This window comes from Petaurus breviceps, unplaced genomic scaffold, assembly GCF_028583685.1.
Source record: "Petaurus breviceps papuanus isolate PSGF00001 unplaced genomic scaffold, PetGlider_PUasm1.0 37, whole genome shotgun sequence".
Lineage (NCBI taxonomy): Eukaryota > Metazoa > Chordata > Mammalia > Diprotodontia > Petauridae > Petaurus > Petaurus breviceps.
Genome location: NW_027186296.1, coordinates 79,129,573 through 79,147,258, shown reverse-complemented (window position 1 = coordinate 79,147,258; position 17,686 = coordinate 79,129,573). Strand labels below are relative to the sequence as shown.

Below are 17,686 nucleotides of genomic sequence, written 5' to 3'. Positions count from 1 at the left end.
AATAGGCTATAATTTACATAGCTAAAACCAAAAGAAAGTACTTGCCATTTGTCCAGGAATTTGTTTGAAGCTCTTTGATTATATCCATATGGTACATCACCATAACACATTCTATCTACCTTTGGTGTGCTGGAACGCTGGTCTGGAAGAAGTCAAAATAAGAAAAAAGAAAGTCCAGTGATGAGAAGCCAAATTGTCTCCAGGTATTAAAAAAGAACAAGTAAACATTTTTCCAATGGATAATATGTCTGCAAAAGTTTATTAGTCTATTTGCTAAAAATGACATTTATAAAGATGGTCCAAAGAATACTTTTATTATTTATCAAATAAACATGAAGCATAGGGACAAATCCAGCCTGTGAGTGGAAAAGGCCTACATAGGGAGGCCCAGGTATTTGAGGAAAATGAAGCAATGAAGACTATGCACAACTGAACTACTGATTATCATTCTGTTAATCACAAGGAAAAGTAGTATAGTAAAGCCTGAAATATGAACTCAAAAGCACAAAAAGTTAATAATGTTTTAAAAATCTCCTTTTTATCTTTCTTATAAGTTAAAAAAAAGGCAACAAAAAACAAAAATGAAGATATCTGTTATCTCATCTCTGGATATCTGTTCCATGTTTATTAAACATACCAGAAAAGGTACCTCAGAGCACAACCTGGTTCCCATTCTTTGCCCCTCAAACATTTACATCAAAACCTAAATAAATAAACTCAGGTCCATTAGTAGGATCCAGAGAAGCACAGGTCTGGATCTGAGGATGGAAGAGCTTTCTACTGAGTTAAAGTGGTAAGTCTTAAGTCTTAGTTGTAGAACACAGAGAAAGAAATTTTAATTCTAGGGAAACACCCATCTTTTTTGACAGAGCTTGAACTTGTCAAACTTAAAATATTGTGGTAAAAACCTAATTTGTACAGCCTCATTTGAAGAGAAACCTGTATGAATCAGTTATGACCCTGAAGAATTGCTATTTTATTGGTTGGTATAATGATGCATATTAGCATATGTCAGTGGGTCACCACTTCAACTGTATACTATCCTCTCCTCTTCTTCCCCTTTTAATCCTCCCATCCCCCACCTTACTTCTTCGTTGCCCTGCTCTCTCAGTGGAGCCTTCCCTTTTTACCAAAGACATTGAGACCATTTGACATGAGTTCCTTCTCCCATTCTCTCCATCTCCAAACCCTGTGATGCTATCTGCTACTCTTCTTTCCTTTAGCTCGGACAAAGAGGTAACCTTTGTTGCCAAGGCCAGTCCCTCTCTGTACATACTTGATTCCATTCCTTCCCATCTTCTCCAGAAGTTTAGATCCTTAGTCATCTCCTCCCACATCTCAAATTCAGCCTCTCCTTATCTGATTCTTTTCCTACTACCTTCAAACAAGACCATCTCCCTCATCTTTAAAAAAAACTGTCAGTAGACTCTGCTGTCCCCTCAAACTAATCCCATGTCTCTCCTCCCTTTCCTAGCCAAACTCCTTGAAAAAGTGATCTGCATTAGTTGCCTTAACTTTCTCTCCTCTCCTCAACCCTTGGTAATATGGCTTTCAACTTCATCACTCAACTGAAAATGTCTAAAGTTAAGTGTGATCTTTTTTTTTTTTTGCTTTTTGGGAGGGCAATTGGGGTTAAGTGACTTGCCCAAGGTCACACAGCTAGTTTTTGTGTTAAGTGTCTGAGGCCAAATTTGAACTCAGGTCCTCCTGACTTCAAGGCCGGTGTTCCATTCACTGTGCCACCTAGCCGCCCCTAAGTGTGATTTCTTAGTTGCCAAATCTGATATTCTTTTGGCAATCCTAATCTTTTTAGACCTATCTGCTGCATTTGATACTTGACCACCTTCTTCTGAATACCCTCCCCTTTCTAGGTTTTCATGACAATCCTCTTTCCCTCCTAAATGTCTGCTGACTTCTCCTCAATCTCCTCTGTTGTCTCCTCATCCATATTAAGTCCACTAACTCTGAGTGTTCCCCAAGTTTCTGTCCTGGGCCTGTAATGCTAATGAGTTTTAAGATCTTCCCCACCCATTAATAGGCCTCATGTGGAACCCATTAAGGAAGCTTGCTTAGGAGAGGCTTGCTTATAGGAAGACTTTCACACCTTTTGCTAATTTCTAATTAGGCACTGAGACAGGAGGGTTGTGATGCCTTCTGGCTCTGAGAATTGTATATATACTCTGAGTTGATATTTTGTTTTGGGGGCTTATGAGAGGGATCTTGTGATTCTCTGGTTGAGATTCTGAGTGGCCATATGTTCAGAGCTCCCCAAGTGCTCAGATGTAAAGGCTCTCTCAATCTAGGGATGTATGTAAAGTGCATATTGCTTTGATTCAGGCAGTCAGAGCCCTGTCTGTTGGTATTTATTTCTCTGCTTGTATTTTCTCTGAAGTTCAGGGTGCTGACTTTTCCCCTGAATTAGTGAATGTAATTAAGAAAGGTTGTTGACCCCTTAAACAGCTACCTTTCCTAGTAACGCAGATTTAAGAACCTGTGCTAGCAGCCATCTTGGGTATGCCAGTGTTTGCCACTACAGGGCCCTCTTTTCTTTTCCCACTATTCTTTCTGTCTTGTTACACTCATCAGTTCCCATGGATTTTAATTTAATGTTATTTTATATCTAAACTATTTTTAGATATCTGAACTAGCATAGTCCCCCATGCCTTCAGGCATGACTCTACTCCAAGACATTTAGGCTTAAACTTTTTGTGGTAGAAAAGAATTGGAAACAAAATAGATGTGTATTGACTGAAGAATGGCTAAAAAAATTGTGTTATGTGAATATAATATAATATTACTGTATTGTAAGAAACAATGAATATGATAAATACAGAAAACCATGGGAAGACTTTCATGAGCTGATACAAAGTAAAGTAAGGAAAACAAGAGCAGCCACAAAACAAAAAATAAATGATATTATAATGATCAAGCTTTTCCCACCACAAAGAAAAAAATGGGAGAAGATGCTTTCCTTTGCTTATTTCATGTTCTTTTTTTTTTTTTTAAAGCAATCGGGGTACAGTAACTTGCTCAAGGTTACATGGCCAGTTATTTCTGGGTGTGGTGCTAAGGATCTGAGCCCGGATTTGATCCAGGTCATCCCGACACTGGAGCAGTGCTCTTACTCACTGAGCCACCTGGCAGCCCCTTTCCTTTGCTTCTTTGCAGTAGTGAAGAACATGGGTGTGGAACACTGCATGTAACATTAGGCTTTTTTGATAAGTTACTTAGTATATTGAACTTTGAATTGTTTTTCCTTTTTATTCTTTATTATAAGGAATGACCCTCAACTCCCTGGGAGGGGTAGAGAACAGAGACAGTGGGAAATGTAGGTATTGTAAAAAAAAATATATATATATATCAATAAAGTATATTTATAGAAAAAATGATAAGGACTTAAAATGAATTCTTATTATTTCCTTTGTGGGAATATAATCAGGTTACCTGCCCTTGGGGGCAGGGACTTTTTGCCTCTTTTTGTATTCCCAGCCTTTAGCACAGTACCTGGCACATAGTAGGTGCTTAATAAAAGTATACTACTTGAAATAATAAATTGCTAAGTTATTGTGGTGACAAAAATATGAACATGCAAAGGTGCTATTTAGAGTAGCACTCTAACAGATTCAGAATTTGGGGGAAGAAAGGGACTCTTAGGGGAGAATATTACCTTTCTGATACATTTAGAGAGTTCATAAATAGGCTAATTGAGGGGTAAGATTTACTTGTCACCAAGGAGTCAGGGACAATTGAGATTCTTCCTCTAGGTTCTTTTTTTCTTTTTTTTTCTTTTTGGAGGGGCAATTGGAGTTAAGTGACTTGCCCAACGTCACATGGCTAGTATTTGTGTTAAGTGTCTGAGGCCGGGTTTGAACTCAGGTCTTCCTGACTCCAGGGCTGGTGCTCTATTCACTGCTCCACTTCCTCTAGTTTCTTATCTAAGCAATGTTTAAGGCTTTAAGTAAATTTTCACATCCCATGAGATAGGTTTTGGTCAAGTGAGTTCAATGTTAACAGAGGACAGACTTTTAGTTAACCAGAATTTGCAGGAGAAATGAAAGAAAATTAAAAAAAACAAAAATTCTCATTACATTACTTAGACATCTGATCCAATTTCATTTTTTTAGATGTGAAAGCTGAGGTCTAAAAGGGTTAAGTGACTTGCCTAATGATATTTGGGTATTAAGTGACAAAGCCAGGATTCAAACCCAGACCTCCTTGATTCTAAGATTTTTTCCACCATACCAGAAAAGAAATGTTGCTAACCCATGCAGGAATGTCAATTTAATAAATGATCTTTTCTGGACTGCCTACTTCCTCACTTAATTTCCTTCAAAACTTCACTCATATGCCATGTTCTATGGGAAATTTTTCCTGATTCCCATAGTTGGTCATGCCCTGCCTCCTTAAATGATCACCTATATAAAGTTTACATGTTGTATCCCTCTAGTGCAATGTTAACATAGTTGCAGACAGGCACTATTTGCTATTTTGTCTCAGTATCTCTGGCATCTAGCTCAGTATTTTGCACATAGATTGGATGGGATTGTTGTACTAGTTATACTTGTCTATTTTTTTTTTTAAGACACCCCTACCCTTCTAGAACCTAAATTCACATCCTTAGAGAGTCATACTCAAGCCTTCACTTCCCATAATTAATAAATTGCCTCTTTTTTTCCTTCCATTCTGTCAGTGACATGACCACAGCTCTGGTTCATGCCCTTATCACCTCTGATTTGAACTACTGAAATAACCTTCTCATTAGTTCTCTACCTCCTAGTCTCTCATCTTCAGTCCATTTTCTATACAGCTGCCAAAATAATCTTTCTAAATCTTCCTAATCTTCCCTCAGTGGCTGGAATCTTCAATGGCTCCCTATTGCCTCTGGAATAAAATGCAAACTCCTCAGCTTGGCATTTAAAACCAGTCACTGTTTGGCTCCTGCCAACAATTCCCATCTTATCTCATGTGAACTCCCTCAATTGTCGATGTTCCAGGCCAAATGACCTATTTGATGATGTTCTCTGACCTCAGCATTCCATCTCCTTTCTTTGCCTAGGTTGTCCTCGATGAGTAGAATGCATTTCCATCTCCCCTCCACCTCTCAGAATCTTTAGATTCCTTCAAGGGCAACCTTAGATTTCACCACTTCTGAGAAGCCTTTCTTGATTCCCCAACCTGGTACTTACTTTTTTTATGTAAATGTTATAGTCTCTCAGTAGAATCTAAGTTTCTTGAGGGCAGGGACTTTTTTCATTCCGTTTCTATTCTCAGCCCTGGGTCAATGCTTCACATATCATATTGTTGTTGTTGTTGTTCAGTTGTGTTCAACTCTTCATGATCCCATTTTGGGGTCAAAGATACTGGAATGGTTTGTCATTTCCTTCTCCAGCTCATTTTACAGAAGAGGAAACTGAGGCAGACAGGGTAAAGTGATATGTCCAGGGTCACATAGTGTGTCTGAGGCCAGATTTGAATTCATGATGAGTCTTACTAACTCTGCCTGGCACTCCATCCACTGCACCACCTAGCTATTAATAAATGTTAAACAAAGATACAGTCACTTGGGTTCAAATAGAGTGTGTTCTATGAGCTAGCACTGTTAGCAAGTTGGTGAACTATGTGAGAGGCATCCCTTCTAGGAAGTCACTGAACTAATCCTCTCGGTGAAACCATAACAGTTGTTTTGGTTTATTTTTAAACCTACAGCAAAAACAGTTGGAAGTGGCACAGAGGATGTGTGTGTGTGTGTGTGTGTGTGTGTGTGTGTGTTTGTGAGGGGGGTGGTTTCAGAGGATATTTCATAGGGGCAGTTGTTCTGGGAGAGATTGACTTTTACCAGAGGGGATGAGGGGAAAAGGGGTGATGAAAATCATTGCAGGATGTCCTCCCCAGCCTCCCGCCTTTCCACAATGTTATATCCTGAGGATAAGTCCTTTACCACTTAGGCCTGTCCATAAAATATATTCACCTAGTCCAACTTTGAGATAATAACCCAGGGACTTCTAAGGTGAAATCCTAGTTAAAAAGAAATCTTTAAGGGGCGGCCAGGTAGCACAGCAAGTAAGAGCACCAGCTCCAGTGTTGGGATGACCTGGATCAAATCCGGGCTCAGATACTCAGCACCACACCCAGAAATAACTGGCCGTGTAACCTTGAGCAAGTTACTTAACCCCGATTGCTTTAAAAAAAAAAAAAAAAGAAATCTTTGTATGGAACACTGATGAAAAATGTAGCAAGGAGCCTAAACCTCAGATTCCCTAATTACCACTTCAATTGCTTGGCCACCCTCCTGCCCAAGTAGTCTGTGTAATTGTACAGTAATGGCAGTCATTACAGAGAAACCAACCATGTCCTGTTACTGGCTAGAACTAGAACCTCTAAGTGACCAGATGCCCAAAACCATTGATTCAGTAAAACTGCCCAGAGTCATAGTAATGAGAGAAAAAGATGGGAATGTTTTTTGGAGTAAATTATAAATTATAATTAAGTGGGGGAAAACTGTTGAGGAATGGATATGGTCTTGATTCTGCTTCCATTTGAATCTAGGTCCTCAATAGTGTAAGCTTTCATTTTCATTGGTTTTGTGTACAATACACTGAGCCATTTGATAGCCCCATTTTAGGTGTGTTCACTTGGAATTGCTTCCCGGAGAGAAGAATGTCTTGTTCATTCTGAGCTAAAACTAAGGAATTGTAAAGAATAAGGTGACATAAACAGGAGTGGTTAGAAGTGGGTATTAAGTCTAAATCTTCTGTGCCTACCTTAAAAGACAGAGAAAGAGTAGTGGGGGAGCAATGTATGTAGCAGTGTAGAATTATGGAAAGACTATTGGATTTGGAGTCAGAGGAGTTGGGCTGAAATCTTAGCTCAACTGCAGGACTATCTTGACCTTAGTTAAGCCATTTTTATTCTCTAGATATAGAAGTTCCTAAACTTATTTGGCCAACCGCACCCTTTTATAAAAAAAAAAAAAAACTACTCAGTGGCCCTCTTCCCCTCATCTACTTTAACTCTTTAACGTTTTTGTTTTTGCAATTTGCATCATTTAAAAAAATACTGCCCCTCTGAATCATTCCAGCACCCTACAGGGGGCAGTATTGTCCACTTTGGGAACCTATGCTAGAAAATATAGAGAAATGAGGTAATTGGATTAAATGAACTCTTCGGTCCTTTTCAGCTCTAAAGCTATAATCCTAAATATGTCTGTACCCTTGGCATTACCTTGGATCTCAATCTTTTCATAGACTCCTTCCTGCCTTACCAACCACACTATTGACAAATGAAGAGACCTTTGAAAGAAGGACCTTCTTCAATTCAGTGTTTGTGGGAGAGAAATTTAGGAAGTAAGCCAGGAGCCTCCCTAATCCAGGAATTATCTAGAAACTCAAAAACAGCCTAAGGAATGATTTTTTTCTCCCAACCTGAAAAAGCTTGAGGGATCCTTCCCCACTTAGCTGGTTCAGCCCAGTCCAACCTATCTTTTTGGGATGTGCCAGCACACAATGCCTAGACCTGTGTTTTCTAACTCTAGTTAGGGCTTGCTTTGCCGTAGTGAAAAGGATGAAGTGGAAACTCCCCTCTAGGGAATGAAAACTACCATAGGGTATGCCTGCTTGGGAAAACTGGTGTAAGCAATCTGTTAGTGGTTTCTGAGATCAGAAAGAGCAGACACCTGGTTAGGGTGAGCCAGGGAAGTGAATAAGTGATATGCTGTTTCTGTTCATCTGTAGTTAGTAATATGATCAGGCCTGAGTAACGAGGAAAAAATGAAGAGGGAGTCAGCTTCTTTGCCATAATAGACAGATTGGTCCTAGGTGAGCTATCAGAGGCGATAGGAAACTCAAGAAACAGTGCAGAGGTAACCAGACGTTCTGAAGAAATCATGTGTCCCTGGAAATAGTCAGAATTACAACACACTGTCCATGTCTATCCATATGATTCTATCTCTAATTGTAGTTGGAGACAGGTGGGGAGAATTTTCCCTTTCCGAGACATTGGTGGTATCCCAATGATTTATGCCTGGAAATTCCTCACTGTAGAAAGCAGGAGCCAAGGTAACTGGATTCCTGGTCAAAGGAATGGTTGTGGCTTAAAGGATAAAAGGCACAAAATAAGAAGAATTTGAAACTAGATGGCTCTAGGGAAAGGATTTGCTTAGTAGCTTTCTTCATCCTCTAGAGCTTTTAATTAGTCTCTGCTAAAGCCTGTCGTTTTGTCTTACATAGCTGCAAGCAGGAAGCTTCTCCCTGAAGGATTTATGGGACTAGCTGGCTCTAAATAGCAACACTAGCCGGCTCTAAATAGCAACACTAGCCTATAAACAAATGGGCGCAGACTTAGAGGCAAAGCTTAGAGGAGAAGGAAAAGAACAGGTAGGTAGTTCACCACTGTGGACTTAAAAGTCTGAATTCAGTTCAGTAAACATGTATTAAGCCCCTGCTATGTGCAAGCACTGTGCTAAGTGCTAGGCAAAAGACAGTCCCAGCTCAAGGAGTTTACAATCTAATGGGGGAGAGAACATGTAAACAAATAGATACAAAGTAAGCTATTGTAATGTTAATGAACATAAGATCTTCCCCATCCATTAATAGGCCTCCTGTGGAGCCCATTAAGGCTTGCTTAGGGGGAGGCTCGCTTGTAGGAAGGCTCTCACACCTTTTGTTACTTTGTAATTAGTCAGTGGGTCACTAGGGTTGTGATGCCCTCTGACCCTGAAGAAGTGTATGATTTGAGGGCTCCCTCATTGGAAGAGTGCCTTCTGATTTGACCAGATGAGACTCTGGGTAGCTTTTAAGGAGCCTCCCTCCCACCTAGCTTTGAAAAACCCAGATGTTGGTGCTTCTCTCTCTAGTAACTATGTATGCCTTGGTCACACAGTTAGAAGTCCTGTCGGTCTTGTATTTTCTGTTTTCTTTATTTGAATTTTCTTTGAAGTTCAGGGTGCTGACTTTTCCCCTGAACTAATGAATATTATTTTAAATGATTGTTGACCCCTTGAACAGCTATCTTTCCTAGTAAAGCAGATCTAAGAACCTGTGCTAGCAGCCACCCTGGGGTATACCAGTGGCTACCACTATAGCTATATACAGGACAAATGTGTTGTTGAGTTGTTTCAGTCATGTCTGACTCTGTGACCCTATTTGGAGTTTTCTCGGCAAAGATACAGGAGTGGTTTGCCATTTCCTTATACAAATCATTTTACAGATGAAGAATTGAGGCAAAGAGGGTTAAGTGTCTTGCCCAGGGTCACACAGCTAGTAAATATCTTAAATCATATTTGAAATTAGATCTTATTGATTCCAAGCCCAGAACTCTATCCTCTGCTCCACCAAGCATACCCACAAGCTATGTATAGCATAAATAGGAAATAATTAAGAGAGAAAACACTGAAATTAAAAGGTGTTAGGGAAGGCTTCCTGTGGAAAGTGGGATTTTAGTTGGGACTCAAAGGAATCCAGGGAAGTCAGTAGTTGGAGTGGAGGACATGGGGGACAGCCAGAGAAAATGCTCAGAGTCAAAAGATGAAGTGTCTTGTTTGAGGGACAGCCAGGGGGCCAGTGTCACCGGACCTAAGATTTCTTGTTGGGTAGTGAGGAGTGAGAAGACTGAGCTAGGCTATGAAAGTCTTTGATTGCAAACAGAGCATTTTGCATTTGATCCTGGAGGCAATAGGGAGTCACTGGAGTTTATGGAGTGGAGGAATTAAGGGGGCAACGTGATCAGACTTGCATTTTAGGAGAATCCCGGACAATGTCTCACACTTCTTTCTTTAAATCCTCCCACTGCAACCACTATTGCCCTGAGGACAAAGTTAAATGCTTACTCAACTCTGATCGAGTGAATTGAACTCGAAAGCATTCCTACTTTGGTATCTTGTACCAAGGTAGGATTGCCATGACCTCAAATTCAATCTGTGCCTTTCAAAAAGCATTTCAAAGTAAAGTGTCACGTTGTTTTAGTGCTTTTCTATCGAGAAAAATGTTAGCTATCCAAAGGTAGATAAATTGTTCAAGGGCAGCTAGGTGGCACAGTGAATAGAGCACCAGCCCTGGAGTCAGGGGGACCTGAGTTCAAATGTGACCTCAGATGCTTGACACACTTACTGTGTGACCTTGGGCAAGTCGCTTAACTCCAATTGCCTTGCCTTCCCCCCCTCCAAAAATAATTGTTCAGAAAAAAAAATCCTTTATCCCAAACGTAAACAAGAAAGGAACAAATTAGATTTTACCCAAATAGATTCCACCTGGTGCACAGAAACCCAAGGTTAAGACTAGAAGCAAAGAAGGAGCAGGTTGGTCTTTGTCTGGTAGAAGAAGAGCTCTGCTTGGTATGTCACCCATGTAATTGAGGACAAAGTCCTCACTTTACACTTAGGGGGAATGTTCTCAGCCAGTGGAAGGGTGAGCTAATGATGATTCCAAATTAAGTTGAAAAATTAGTGTTGACTGATGGGCCTTGGCCTCACTAGGTTGGTTAATTGATAGATTTTAATGATGACCTATCTTTAAGTCAACAAGAATTCCTTTCAGAAAAAAAAATTCCTTTCAGAAGAGAGGGACTTCTCCTTTTAATAACAAAGCTAACCCAAACAGGCCAATGATGGGGGAAAAAATAGGTCCCCTATGCAACAGAATATTTAGCAGCATTTTTTGGTGGTAGCAAAGAACTAGAAACAAAACTGTTCCCATTTATTAGGGAATAGCTGAAAAAAATTGTGAATATAATAAAATATTATTGTGTTATAGGATATGATAAATATGTTGAATACAGAGAAACCTAGGAAGACTTTATGAACTAATACAAAGGGAAGTAAGCAGAATTAGGAAAACAAACTCAATGACAGTGCCAATATAAATGGACAAAACAACAAAACAATCAACTACAGTGACTAAACTTGGCCCTAAAGAAAAGATATGAGAATGTACTTCCTTCCCTTCTTTAAAAGGTTGGGGGACTATGGCACTAAATATAATGCTGGATTTTTGATATTTGGATTAATTTTGTTCAACTGACTTTTTCTCTCTTTTAAAAAATTCTTTACTATAATGGATGGCTATCTGGGAGAGAGAAGGAATATTTTGGGAAATGTCTGGGATGTAAAAAAAAAAATCAACAAAATATAAAAAATGTTTTAAAGAATTTAAAGTTAGCTCTCCTTAATAAAAATTCTGTCATCTTTACCTTATAATCTGAAGGCTTCACTTTACTGAATATAAAAAAAGTTGTATTGAATAACCCAAAATATTCCTGAGATCTCCCAGAAGGGGAACCATCTCCTAGAAGGGAACCATGTTGTATCCTTGGCCATTGTATACATGCTCATTTAGCATTTCTGTCCCTGAGCCTGATGCTATGGTGACGGTTGCTATGGAGATGCCTCAGCTAATGGATGAAGCAAATCAACATTATCCTCCAGATAGTTTGGGGCTTTCTCTTCTGTCTGAGTATCTGCAATTTAGAATAATCCATATTTTCCTGGAAATCCTACCTCATTTTCTTCAGAGGATTTATCTTTGAATATGTAAGTTCCTTAAGAGCTCACAGGGGTGGCAAGTTAAACTCTAATAATAACAGATGGCATTTATATAGATTTCCAAAGTGCTTTTCAGGCATTATCTCATTTCACAACAACCCTATAAGGTAGGTGCTATTATTACTTTTGTTTTACAGATGGAGATCAGAAAAGCTAGAGCAATTTGCCCAGGGTCACACAACTATGGAGTGTCTGAGTCAGGATTCAAACCCAGGTCTTCCTGACCCCAAGTCTTAGCCCTCTGTTTACTACAAAAATAACCTAGGATCATGGAATATGAATGCCTGAAGGGAGCTTAGAAATCACATAATTTTACAGAGGTAGAAATACAGGATGTCTCAAAAGTTTTGGTGTAGTTATAAACTTTAGCTGTTTAAAACACTCCAGGACTTTTGAGATACCTTGCATCCCTCTCAAAAAGTAGAAACTGCTTCCGAATTATAAAAAAGGCACAGATCAATTAAAATGATTGCTGTGAACGTATCACTTGATACTGTTAATGATTCTACCCCTCTGGGATTATTGGATTAGTTATCTTATTTTCTAAACCAAAAATTATGGCCTGTGGTCAGTCAGCTTGGATTGGCTCACATAATTACTTGGGCTTTGCATATTAACACAGGTAGTATGTAGCGGCACATTAACCTGACATTCTCAAACTTTACACCTAGTAATGTCAGAGCCAGTCTTGTACCTTGCCACTCCTACCATGCACATGGGTATTATATACATGTGAGCTAGCTTGGGCATGCTTTGCTGAGTAATTTTGATGCTTCTTTCAACCTCTGGCTCTGTACCTTTTGAAAGCTCCTCCCAGATTCTCCATTTAAAGAGGGCACCCAAGGCATCCATCTCATCATGTCTACCTGACTGTACTTCTCTGGACTTCATTATGCTCCCACCTGGTATCCTCCCTTCCTTCATGCCCCCTCTTTTCATCTTCCTTTTATGTGTTGTCTTCCTCCATTAGATTTCTAGCTCCTTGGGGGCTGGGACTGTCTTTTGCCTACCTTTGCATCCCCACTGCTTAGCAGGGTGTCTGACACATAATAGATGTTTATAAATGTTTAGTGACTGACTTTCTGGCTCTCATGTGTATATTTTTATTGTGATGTTCACTGAGGATTCATTCAATTACTTTTTTGGGGGGATGAAATATCAGAATTTCCAGCATGTTTCAGTGCTTGATAGTGACAGAACAGTTTGTTTTCAGTCAGTCAGGACTATCCCACTACAGTTGCCATGATGCTACTAGGGAAGAAATCCTTTTGACTGAGAATCTTTTCCTGCCTGTACCAGGCAGTGAAGTAACTACAGGGAATGGGCTTCCCATTGCCTTCTGGCAGAGAGGGCATTTCTGTAATGCAAAGAAAAGAAAAGAAGCAGTAACCACCTTACTCTCTGGAGAGAATAAGTGCTTTATCTTGTTTTGGTTCTCCTGAATCTTTCCTTACCCTGGAAAGCACATGGGGTCTTAGAAGGAAAAGTATTTCTCTGCCATTCCTGGAGAAAGAACTGCAGAAAAGCAGAGCAGCTAGAGAGGTTGCCTGAGTTCTTTGCTTATTTGTGTCACTTACACTTTGGATGCGATTTAAAGTAGGGCTTCTTAAGCTTTTCCCACTCAAGACCCCTTTTCACCTGAGAAATTTTTATGCAACCCCAGATATATAGGTATATAAAATAGGAATACTAATATAACATTTACTGATAATAAATCATAAGGAAATTTATTTTAAAACAATTCTTTGGTATGCATTTAATTTTACCACTTATTAAAGATGAAAGCAAATGTGTGTATTAGTGAGATGTATGTACTTGTTTATTTTTACATAAAGAATATTTGATACTGCCAGATGTAGAGCATCTTCAGCATTTTTCAGAGTTGATTAATATTTTGATTTTATAATCATTAGTGCTGAGAATGCTTCTTCAAATAAATATGTAGTACAAAATGGCAGAAATACGTTTAGGGCCATTTCAGAAGCTGCTGGAAATTCTGTCCTAATCCCAAGCCAAAATTCATTTGACTATTTTTTAGGGAACTCAAATTTTAAACCTGCATTGCTTGGTAACTTGGCAAATTCTTCTTGAACTTTTAAAGACAAATGACTGATGTTTTTTTTATTTCAATTGAATGTGGTTTATGAACCCAACTTAGTTTTTTTTTTTTAATTTTTTTTTTCTTTTTGGAGGGGAGATGACAGGGCAACTGAGGTTAAGTGACTTGCCCAAGGTCATACAGCTAATAAATGTCTGAGGTCAGATTTTAACTCAGATTTTCCTGATTCTAGGACCAGTGCTCTATTCACTGTGCCACCTAGCTGTCCCCAACTTAGTTTTTTAGAATCAAAATTTGAAGGGAAGTATTTATGAAACTGTCTCCAGGTATTTCAGATGATCAATTATAGCTCTTACAATTAAATCTTTGGGAAGATTATTTTCAATTGTAAAATCATCTGTAGATGTAAACATTTCTAAAGAACCATTTCCCAATCTATTCTTCTATATGTTAATTTTATTAGTAAAACTTTTAATTTTTTCTTTTAACATAAATATTACATTTTCTTGGTAACATGTTTAAATCATTGAGTTTTTCAAAAATATCTGACAATTTTGAAAGACATGTCATTATGAAAAAATTAACAAAATTGGATTTCTGCTCAGTCAAAAATATAACAACTTCATATTTCAATTTCAATAATCTGTTTAAACTTCACCCTCTTGTGAGCCACCTTACCTCTGCATGTAGTAATAAGCTTTTGTAATCAGAATCCACATCTTTGCAAAAGTTTGAAAACAAATGTTAAGAGCGCAGGTTTTAATGAAGTTAATGATTTTGATAGTATCTCAAAGCACAACATCTAACTCTGGTGATATTTTTTTGGCTATAAGTACCTCCCAATGGATCATGCATGAGTAAAAATGATGTGTTCACTGTCACCAGCTTTAACTTTTGCTACAAAATACATTCTTTCCCATTGTTACTCCAGCACAGCCTATTCAGAATCCAATGCAATATTTCTACTGTAAATCTACATTTGTGAAAAATTCATCCACTTTGAGATATTTATCTTCCCCTCTTGTATGTCCTTCCAAAAGGTGACAAAATGATAATTCCTTGGGGTGGCCAGGTAGCACAGCGACTGAGAGCACCGGCCCCAGTGTCGGGATGACCTGGGGATCGAAACCGGGTTCAGATACTTAGCACCACACCCAGAAATAACTGGCCGTGTAACCTTGAGCAAGTTACTTAACCCCAATTGCTTTAAAAAAATGATAATTCCTTATGTATGCTTCCTTCATAAACATATCTTACATAAAGTAACAGCTGTGCCGTGTTAGAAATATCAGTTATTTCATCTAACTGAATTGGATATTTTGGACTGTCCTTAAGCCTGGTAATATTTTAATAGCAGCAGGTAACATGAGATTTTCTCCTATCATGTAGGGTTTTTAGTTTTTGCACTTAAATAAGAAATTTTGTAAGATGCAAGCAAATACTTTTCATTGACAGTAACAAATTTCTCAAAACATTGTTTTTCTTTATTTGAAGATTATAAAAGTCATTCAAAATATTCCCTTTGTTTATTGCAGTACACTGTATGCTTGGTATTAAGACGTCATTTTAGTTTGACTGGTTTCATGCTCTCTGCAGCCAAAACTGTATTACAAATTAAGCAAAGATGTTGTCTGCAACATCATCATTATTAGAAGTAAATCCATATTGCAAAAATGATTTGACATATTTTCCTTTTCTTGTCAGTTTAGGTGTACTACAACCTGGTAGCAAAGACTCTTGCCACATTGTCATCAATATTTTTTTTTCTTCTGTCTAAATTTAGCCACTTATCCATAACTAAAAAAATAATTTTCTCCTAAAATATAAATGAATATTTCTAATAATTTCTCAACTAAATACCAGTTTTAGTTTGTGAAATTACATTTACTTGTGCTTAATTTAAAAAAATTGGTGTTCACACTTATATACAGCAGTGATGGAGAAATATTATTAAAGGGCTTTTGTCTTTACTTGCTTCAATTGAATACTTATGTTTCTATAAAAGAAGGAAATAACAGCAGTTTCTAAAATCAAACATTCTAACACAATACAACCCAAAGATATACTAACGTGATACTTAACATGCTGAGGAATTATGATAGGAAAATATTAAAAGTCTTTATTTTCTATAATTAAACTATTATATTTCTGTAAGAGCAGAAAACTTTGTATGTACAGTAAAAACACTGTAATTCATAATATACAGTGGTCTAAAATCTAAGCCAAAGTGTTTTTGGTAGCATTTGTTGGCATTGCATGGCATGATAGCATGTACAGTGCAAAATGTACATGTTGTATGTTCAGAAACAAGGTTGCAGTGAAGTTGCATGTTGCAAAATGGGCAAGCACTGCCAGAAACACCTTGGATTCATTATGCATTTGATTTTGAATTAATTTTTAGTTGTTGCATGTCCAGAAACCTTTTACTGACATTTTTTTTTGTGACTCCCACATTAAGTTATATGACCCACAGTTTAAGAAGGGCTGATTTAGAGAACTGATCTTGGATTCTCCCTGAGGGGGGATTTTTGAAATGTAGTCTGTTTCCATTGGTCATTTTATATTGGTCATTTCCATTGGTTTTGTAGTAACAGTAAAGGGCAAGGGATTTTGAGGGAAAAAAATCAATAATTACTTTACTAATGGTGAAAATAGAAGCATGCTCCTTATTTATCCCTTGTGCCAAGATAATAATAGAGGAATGGCATCATTTGGTCATGAACTTTGAGTTGTGTCTTCAGTAGCAGAAAGAGGTTGTACTGAGCTATTCCTGTTCTCTTACTTGACTCAGTTTGAAATGAACAACATACCTTTGCTCTCACATAAACTTTTTGATCTGTTAGCATGGGACAAAGCTTCTTTTCTTTAAGAATCAGACCTCAATGGGGAGCAATGGCCTTGACCTCATTTAGTAGTGTCTAGTACCTAAGGTAAGGGTTTAGGGGAATAGACATTTGATGAGGTTACAATTTTTAGTTCCATTGTGAGAGCCTCTGTTTCATGTTCCACCAGAACCTAGAAGGTGACCTGGCAGTTATGAAATAGGACTTTGTAGCATAGTTTGATTGTTCAGATTCGGTATCAGAGGACCTGGGATCAAATCCCAGTTTTGGCACTTGCTATTTGTGTGAATTTGGGCAAGTCAGCCTCCCTGGACTTCAGTTTTTTCCCCTATAAAATGAGAGTACACCAGATGACCTTTACATTTCCTTCTGTCCACTAATTGTGGGTGTCCCCTAAAGCTCTGTCCTGACCATTCTTCTGTTCTCCCTCTGCTATTTTACTTGCTTATCTCAGCAGCTCTCATTGATTCAACTATCATTGCTAAGTTGATGTTCTCAAATCTATTAGCCCAGCCCTAACCTCTTTCCTAACATCCAGTCTCACATCTCGAGCCACCATTGGAAATCTTTATAAAGTAGACATCCGATAGATATCTTAAATGCAACATGTTCAAAACCAAGCTGACTATCTTTCCCCCCAGACTGTCCCCTCTTCCTAACTTCCCTATTGGTTGTTGTCCTTTGTTGTTGAAGAGGAACAAAATGATATCACTATGTTAGAGTAGAGTTTTAGTGTATCCAACTGTGGCTGACCAGACCAGTATGAGCTTGGAATGTTTTCCAAGAGGCTGAGCACAAATAGTCCATAAGAACATTTGGGGTGTATTCTCTAATTTGTGCATCTCACATTTCATTTGAGCTGTTTCAGTTCTACTTTGCTCATGGAGCACAGCACCTTTTCTGATGAGGGCATACCGTGCTGGGCTGTTCTATGCCAGTGTCTCCCGTGTCACATAATCAATTCCACAGTTCTTAAGAGAAACCTTGAGAGCGTCCCCCTTGCATTGCTTCTTCTGACCACCATGTGAACACTTACCTGGTGGGAGATCTCCATAAAAGAGTCTTTTTGGCAAGCCTATGTTTTGCATTCAAACATCGTGACCAGCCAGTCGGACTTGTGCTCTCTGAAGCAGAGTTTGAATGTTTGGCAGTTCAGTTCAAGAAAGGACCTCAGTGTCTGGTACCTTTTCTTGCTAAGTGATCTTCAGAATCTGCTTAAGACAATTCAAATGGAAGCGATTCAGTTTCCTG

The 17,686-nt window shown here is 38.4% G+C and overlaps 1 long non-coding RNA gene across 1 annotated transcript in view; it reads right to left on the bottom strand.

Moving 5' to 3' along the window:
- The window catches only part of LOC138168632 (uncharacterized), a 32,723-nt gene continuing 15,037 nt past the window's right edge, over nucleotides 1-17,686 (bottom strand). Inside the window, exons 2-3 of the long non-coding RNA XR_011170164.1 lie at nucleotides 17,472-17,646; nucleotides 1-142 (exon numbers count right to left, since the gene is read on the bottom strand). This is a non-coding gene — a long non-coding RNA (uncharacterized lncRNA). The remainder of the gene's footprint in view (nucleotides 143-17,471; nucleotides 17,647-17,686) is intronic.